Raw genomic sequence first — 7,500 nt, forward strand, 5'->3', positions numbered from 1 at the left:
AGCGAGTATTAATGCAAGTTTTTAATCAAGACTTTATATTAATTCTGATAACGCGTTTTCATTTTTTTATATTAGGAGGTAAAGCAAAGGTTATGAGTTAGCATTACGTTGAATTTCAATACCGTGACATCATAGCTGTTTTTTACCCCCCCCCCCCCAAAAAAAAAAAAAAAAAATATTCCCACCATCTTTGACTTTGGGTATTTGAAACTATGCACAGAGCGCTCAGCATTGGCGCAATATGGAAGTTGTGTATATTCGTAAGCAACTTAGATTTCACAAAATGTTCGTGTTTCTTCTCTCCTTTTCACCCTAGAATACGACGTTGCTGATTTCTTCTTACGAGTAACTACAAGAACTGTATTTATGATTTAAAGGGTCATCATTCGTATCGGGGATGATTCGTATAATATTAGGGTTTATCGATTAGATTTAGCAAAATAGTGTTGTGTTTGTATCCGGTTTTCAGTAGAAACTAATGTCGTTAGAACTTATTATTACATATTTATATTAAGGGAAGTTTTAGATGACTTGCGCAAAGTATTTCTAAAATACCGTGTGCTAAAGAAACTTGCAACAAAGCATACCATTCTGATATTGGTGATAACCGAGAGGAAGTATACTGTAGCGGTGCAATGTTTTAGGGGAAGATGCTAAAAACAAGAAATGCTAGAATTTTAAAGGTTTTTTTCTGCTTTGCTTCTTCACCAAATAACAATAACATTCTACTGGTCTTGTCCCCCACAATGTCATTTGACCTTGAAATGTTTTGCGTCAACATGAAATTTTTGTTTTTCGCCCTCTGGTTTGTTTACGCTGTTGAGTGGAACAAAAAACTCTCTCTCTCTCTCTCTCTCTCTCTCTCTCTCTCTCTCTCTCTCTCTCTCTCTCTCTCTCTCTGTCTACAATATAGTTTTTGATATCAGAGGTCTGTGTCTGTTAGTCTTTCTAACGGTCTCTGTCTGTCTGTCTAAGTAATATTCATTCGAACAGCTAGAAAATCATTCTTGAAATTACCTTTGTCGGTTTCTAGTTTGTATTTTTATTTACAGAGTATGTTACGGTGTGTAATGAATATGATTATCAATGACAGCTCTCTTCGAGCCTTAGAGCTTAGATAAATTGCTAATTGGTAGTCATCAATTTTCCCGAAATTGTATTTTCCCCTTTAGAAAAGTAAATCTCTCAGCTTTTAGTGACAGACATTAAAGTTTGTCACTGTTCGTTTTAATTGTAAAGTTTTCTAACTCCTTAAAGAAAATAACCTGCATTTCTTCAATGGCTATTTTGGTGTTCATGCCGGGTTTTCTCATGATTATTCTACCGAGGAAATGATGGTATAAATTGTTCAGATCATTCTTATTATTATAGCCAGTCAAATGGTTGAAGTAAAGTGGTGTTGTTCCAAATGAATGGAAAATGAACATGGAAAATTGTCAGCTCTAGAGATCTATATCATCTTTTTTATTATTTACAGTATTTTTATAAGAATAATCGTGAGATTAGTAGTGTAAAGGCATTCTTTAAAATAGGTTTAAATATTTAAAGTACCTTAGTAAATAATTTTATTACTAAATTCATATTTAGAGACGTTATTGGAATATCCCTTATATAATAGAGTAGCGTCTGATTATGTGTACGTGTGTGTATATGTATATTATATATATATATATATATATATATATATATATATATATATATATATATATATATATATATATATACACATATACACACACACTATATGTAAATAGATATATGTATATATATAAATATATATAAGTATATATATATACATATATACATATATATACATATATACATATATATACATATATACATATATATATATATATATATATGTGTGTGTGTGTGTGTGTGTGTATATATATACTGTGTATATATATATATATATATATATATATATATATATATATATATAGTTCCGATCACGCTGAACGGATTTGCCATACTTACAACTACTCGTTTTTTCCATGTCTCTCGGGTTGGAGGGAAAGTAGTCATACCGTAGTTAGAGGCGGTACCCCAGAGGTACATTCGAAAGCCACAACTGCCATGTTGTAGTTAGGAAAGGTGGAAGGGGTGGGAATAGTTGAATCTATGGGTGTGCATATCTATCTGAATATTTATCCGCCATTTTTGACTGGCCGCATACACTAGTATAATAGATAAATTTATAACCGTTTTTTCCTTATGATTGCTTTCGTCAGTCAAAGTCTCGAACAATTCATCATGCAGTTAACTCTCCGTAGTAAATGAATCATCCAGGCAAAAAAATACAGAAAAGAAAAAGTTGCTCCCTTGTAGCTGATGAAGGAAGTGTGGTATGTGCTCTCTCAAAGACGGTTTCAAGACGGGTAGGACGAAGGATGTCATCTCAATGAGTGTAAAAAGTAATTTTTTTTTTTTTTAAATATGTATTCACATATTTTGATTAAATACTAATAAACTATTTTTGAATGTATTTAGTAATATGTATTCTTAGATATTTTCATGAAAAAAACTAATAAATTATTTCATATTTCAAAATGTATTCCCCTACTTTAATTAGATACTGGTAAATTATTTTTAAATGTATTTAGAAATATGTATTCCTAGATTTTTTTCATTAAATGCTAATAAATTATTTCATATTTCGAAGTATGTATTCCCATACTTTAATTAAGTACTAATAAACTATTTTTTAATGTATTTTAAAGATATGTATTCCTAGATATTTTCATTAAAAACTAATAAATTATTTTTCAAAATGTATTTGATAATATGTATTCTAAGATATTTTGATTAAATGTAAATAATTGTTTTTAAATGTATTTAATCATATGAATTCCTAGATATTTTCATTAAATATTTTTCAAAATGCATTTGATATGTATTCCCAGATATCTTAATTAAATAGCAATAAAATATTTTTAAATGTATTTAAAAATATGTATTCCTAGATATTTTCATTAGATAATAAATTATTTTTCAAGATTCATTTGATTTGATATGTATTCCTAGATGTTTTAATTAGATACTGATAAATTGTACTGGTAGATAATGTTAAGTAAAATTTTGACTTGTATGGGCGTTTCAATATTTGATATATTGAATATCGAATATTTCAAAGCTCAACTATTAAGGCCATGGTGCAGGCTAGCAATATAATGATGTTGGTGCCCTAGCTGTATATAGGCCAGAAAAAGATAAAAATAACAGATAATGAGAAGGTTCTTGATATTTTACTAATATATCTTGATAAAACTAGTTCCACGATTTTAATCGGATCCGGAAATAAACGAAATGTCCACTCCTGTAAAGATTGCAATAAAAATCTAAAAAAGTAGTTGATGGTATTTTTGGTAATGAATAATCTGAATTGTAAAGCCAACAAAACTTCTACAAGAAAAAATTTCATGCTGAATGTCACGATAAGAAATTTAATCTGTACGTATAAAATCTTTTCTATTTAGATATTTTTGTCTCCACCTGCGTGATCGAAATATGTTCAATAGTTTTATTCTGTAAAAGTTAGTGTAAAATTTTTCCTTAGGCTACCATATCATTATTATCTACTCCTACGCCTATTGACGCAAAGGGCCTCGCGTTAGATTTCGCCAGTCGTCTCTATCTTGAGATTTTAAATAAATACTTCTCCATTCATCATCTCCTACTTCACGTCTCATAGTTCTTAGCCAAGTAGGCCTGGGTCTTCCAACTCTTCTATTGCCTTCTGGAGCCCAATTGAATGTTTGGTGAACTAATCTCTCTTGGGGAGTGCGAAGAACTTGTCCAAACCATCTCCATCTGCCCCTCACCATGCTCTTATCCACATATGGCATTCGAGTAATCTCTCTCATACTTTCATTTCTAATCGTGCCCTGTCATTTAACTCCCAATATAAGGCTACCATATACGGATTCTAAAATTATTCACCCCGCAAGGCAAAACCATCAGTAGGCCTACCTCTCATATATTGCAACATAGACATTACGTAAGGTTCTTTGTAGTATCTCTTCGGCCGTCAGCTTTACTCACTTTCTAATTTTTCTGTACCTCTATTACTGTTTATTTTCCTCCATCTTGCCATACATTCCCTATCAACGATTTACTTTCTAGTGTAACTGTGGGATTTCCTTCGCTTGTTGAATGGCCTAGCAGGCCATATGCCCCAAATCCCTATATTTTATTCAATTCTATCCATAAGGGGCTTGAAAATATATAAAAGATTTCATGTCTCAAAGTAACAACAATACTTGCCAAGCTGACCAATTCTCTCATTCCGACTCATTACAAATTAATGCAAAATTACGTGTTCGTAGTTTATTTTTTTTTTTTTTTATAGTAAATCGTGACTTAAAACCTTTTATCTGGAATTTTCTGTTTATTCGCAGTAAGAGAAAAAGCACAAGAAAACCATCCCATTCAAATAGGTTTTATTTTAATTAATCTTTAAATGAAATTGTGTATTTAGGCATTTATCAATGTGTTTTGATATTTATATTTTGACTTCAGGTTAAAAGAAATAATCAAAATATCCTTATCTATCTATATAAAGATGTAGATAGATAGACAGTCTCTTGTACTCATTCACCTTCTCTCTCTCCTTCCAGTTTTTATTGTGTGCCAACTTGATTTTCGTTCTCTCTGTCTCCAAGTTCATCATGACTCTCACCTTTTCCCCCTTCAATCCTTCCTCCGACATTTTGTTCCCATTCGTCGATCATGTGGCTGACCCTGACCAGTCACCCACAGAGGAATAAACATGCTTTTCATGACTTCCATTAACACTCTGACCTTACCTATTATAAGGGTCGTGAGGGGGAACCTTGTACTGTGTATATATATATATATATATATATATATATATATATATATATATATATATGTATATATATATGTATATATATATATGTATATATATATATGCATATATATATATATGTATATATATATGTATATATATATATGTATATATATGTATGTACTGTATATTTATATATGTGTATATATATATACATATATATATACATATATATATATATATATATATGTTGTATGTAATGTATATTTATATATGTGTATATACATATATATATATATATATTATGCATGTATATATATATATATATATATATATATATATATATATGTGTGCATGTATATATATATATATATATATATATATATATATATATGCATGTATATATATATATATATATATATATATATATACACACCACATGAAATTAAATGATTACCGTATACTATGATGATTGAAATATTTCATGGAATAATGTATATCATATCCACGTTCTAAATATGTTTTTTATTCAACTGGAAAAAGAAACTGTAACACAGATAACTGAAAGAAACTTGAAATAATACTTCCGCATATTGCCTCGTATATTTTTTTTTTATTTTAGTAACCAAAATGGGTAGCATTTTTGACTCTAGTAAATTGGCCCTATTATTCATCTGTGCTTATCTGCTAAGGAAGCATCTCTGGCCTCCCATCATGCCTTGTACTTAGCATATTCAAATACCTTTTATGATATCCAACCGTAAAGTGTGCCTTAGAGAGAGAGAGAGAGAGAGAGAGAGAGAGAGAGAGAGAGAGAGAGAGAGAGAGAGAGAGAGAAGAGGGGGGGGGGAATTGATATAAAACACAGTTTGACTTTTAAATGACAACTGTTTAAACGGTAACTAATCTAGAAACTTGTCCACATCACCTTGCTTAATAAGAGGAGGTCTATACCGTTACTTAATTTTTTACTCTTGATGAAATTGTAACCAGATATGCTGGGCGTTTTCTCGTAATCATAAGTGTGAATATCGTCTCCTTATTTATTCATTTCATTTGAACATCTCAGATCCCTTAGGGAAAAAATTATGAAATGGTCTAATCTTTAATAGGAATTTTGATATAAGCAAAACATAAGTGCTTTAGATTAATTCATGTTAAACTCCCTCTCTCTCTCTCTCTCTCTCTCTCTCTCTCTCTCTCTCTCTCTCAAACTTCATTACTTCAGAACTGTATTTTATTTTTTATCGACCTTTTGTGATTGATTCCCACCTGTAGTAACCCCCCCCCCCCAACTTCTTTGAGACTAGGAACGACAGAAGAGACGTTTTTACAACAATAATCTTGGGTCTAAAACTTAATCAAAGTTTCTCCCTTTTCATCATTCAGTCACTTCCCAATACACGTTTTATGATGTTAAAGGAAACTGAAATGTGACTCGGTAATCTGGCTAAATTCCTCCAAAGTAGTAATCTGAAGTGTTGAAAACTCACATTGAGGATAAGAGCTTTCGTTAAAGATAATCTATAAAACAAAATGCCCTCCCCCCCCCATTGGTCTTATCTTTTTTATATATATCATCCTTGGTTAGAAATTTCTTCAATATAATTTCTTCTGTCTCATGATATTCTGGTCCGGCTTTGCAGTCCTTGCGTGGGTAAAAGTGATTCAATAACGATTAGTAATATACTAATCAGGATTGGACTCATTTTGGTCTCATATGTCTATTCGCTGTTAATCCCGAGATCATGAATCACTTCTTTTTTTAATTCAGTTTGCTACTGAAAATCGTTGAGAATGATTTAACTCATATTTTCTGTATTCTTATTAGTCTTGCAGTATAGGGTATTCAGCTTAATCCATTTCTAGATAGGTTAATGTATTTATTTTTCATCTGCATGCCTGGGAATGATAGGCTATGCTGCCCTATTGTACTTGAACTGTATATCATATTGGTCGAGGTCATTGGAAAAGAGGGAGGAAGATATAAAGCATTAAAATTACAAAACGAGTAATTTTCATTTATTAAAGATCATTATATGCCAAAATCATTACTACATGAATACGGAACGGAAACTGTCAGACTATAAGAAGAAAGGAAGAAAAATATCTTCCCGAAGAAAGTCGACAGACCCTTATCTTCTGAAAGGTTGTCACTGAAGTAAGAATAATATTCATATGCTGCCAAACAAACAAACAAAATTCACCGCATTCCATTCTCAATAAGCTTCGTGATCTTGTCGAGAGTAATCGTGGGAGTCTTCTGGTTTTGGGTTTGTGTTAAAAAGAAGGTTACGAAACAGGCCCGGGCCAGCCAGCGTCGTCAGCTCCAGTTCGGGGGTTTTCCCGGAATGCTCGCGTGGTTGGCCGAGTTGCATCCTCTCGCGGATTTTATTTTTTTAATTATTTTCTGTATCATCATCATCGTCTTCTTCTTCTTCTTCTTCTTCTTCTTCTTCTTCTTCTTCTTCTTCTTCTTCTCCTTCTTCTTCTTCGGGCTTTGTCTTTATCATTGGAAATTGGAATACTTATTTTCATTTAAAAGGGAAGCATGAGTTTGGAGAATGGATAAAAATCTTAGGTAATTTTACCCAAGCATGTAGCCTATGTGATTTTGATTCTTAGTTGTCATAAGATGTAAATAAAGGAAGCAAGTCAATATTATTAGTATCATTACTATATACTCGATTATT

The sequence above is a fragment of the Palaemon carinicauda genome, chromosome 5, assembly GCF_036898095.1.
Source record: "Palaemon carinicauda isolate YSFRI2023 chromosome 5, ASM3689809v2, whole genome shotgun sequence".
Classification (NCBI taxonomy): domain Eukaryota; kingdom Metazoa; phylum Arthropoda; class Malacostraca; order Decapoda; family Palaemonidae; genus Palaemon; species Palaemon carinicauda.